The sequence below is a fragment of the Dipodomys spectabilis genome, unplaced genomic scaffold (assembly GCF_019054845.1).
Source record: "Dipodomys spectabilis isolate Male_0828 unplaced genomic scaffold, ASM1905484v1 ptg000033l, whole genome shotgun sequence".
NCBI classification, from domain to species: domain Eukaryota; kingdom Metazoa; phylum Chordata; class Mammalia; order Rodentia; family Heteromyidae; genus Dipodomys; species Dipodomys spectabilis.
The window spans coordinates 1,944,156-1,945,577 of NW_024870710.1; positions in this window are offsets into that span (position 1 = coordinate 1,944,156).

The following is a 1,422-nucleotide window of genomic DNA, read 5'->3' on the forward strand; positions in this document are numbered from 1 at the left end:
CAATTTCATCAGACAAATACTACTCACACTAAAAACATGCATACATCCAAATACATTGTTTGTTGCTTCAACATATCATTCTTACCTCTGGACAGGCCCCCCAGGTAAAAACTTAGCAAAAAACTTCAGAGCTAAATAACTGCATTGACAAGCTATACCTAACAGATATCTACAGACTATTTCACCTAACAGCTTCACAATACATATTCCTCTCAGCAGCCCATGGATCATTTTCCAAAATAGATCATATCTTAGATCACAAGGAAAATCTTTGAAAATTCAAAAATAAAAATGAAATTACTCTTCGTATCTTGTCAAAGCATATGGGACCAAATTAGATCTTGGAATCAAGAGGCATCACAGAAAATTCTGAAACTCACAGACTGAATAACACATTGCTAAATCATTATTGAGTCACTGAAGAGATATGGAGGGAAGTTGCAATGTTTATGGAATTCAGTGGAAGTGAACATACAAAATACTACCACCTCTGGGACACAACAACACAGGCAATAATCAGAGGAAAATTTATGTCTTTGAGTATGTATATCAACAAATTAGAACAATCTTGAATCAGCACTAAGGATGTGGCACTAGGTCCTTGAAAAACAGGAACAAGCCAAACCAAAACCTGGTAAACAGAAATAATACAAATTAGATTAAAAAATAAATGAATTACAGTCTTAAAAAAAGTAAATCATAATTGACATTTATCTACTAGTTGCTCACATATTTGCCCAATGAATGTCAACTTAGCTATTTTCAGAGATAGACTCAACCAGCTAAAACCAGTGAACAAAACAAATTTCTAGGATTCTAAGAAACCACATTTTTTTTGGCCTTTTTAAAATAAATGTACTCTGTTGTTCTTATTAAGGTGATTTATAGATGGATTACAATTACATGAGTCAGGTAAAGAGTACATTTCCTTTTGTGAAATGTCTTCAGTTCCCTCACTTGTTCCCAGTCCTACCTTCCTGTCACCACCCATGTGTTAAATAGTTCACTTTCATCAATGTTCAATGAACTCCATTGCTACAATTTTTCGCTCTTTCCCTAAATCTCTGTGCCCACCCTTCACCTTCCTGAAGATATACAATGAATATACCAGGCATAAGGTAAAGAAGAGAGAATCATCACAAAGTATAAACAACAAACACAAAACAAAAAAAAGAGTTTTCTGTTTCCATATCTCATAGTTTGTTTGCATATGTATATCTTGTGATACAAATAAAATTGTTTTTTATCATAAAGTTAATTCAGGGATTAAGGTTTGATAACATAATTTTGCTTTCTATTTAATAATGCTTTTTATATTAATATGAAAGTTGTAAGTAACACAATTCAAGTCCTAGTGAAATTTAAAGGCTTAGATTTAAAGTTAAATTTTCAAAATGCCTAATATTTCCATTTTGGCAACCA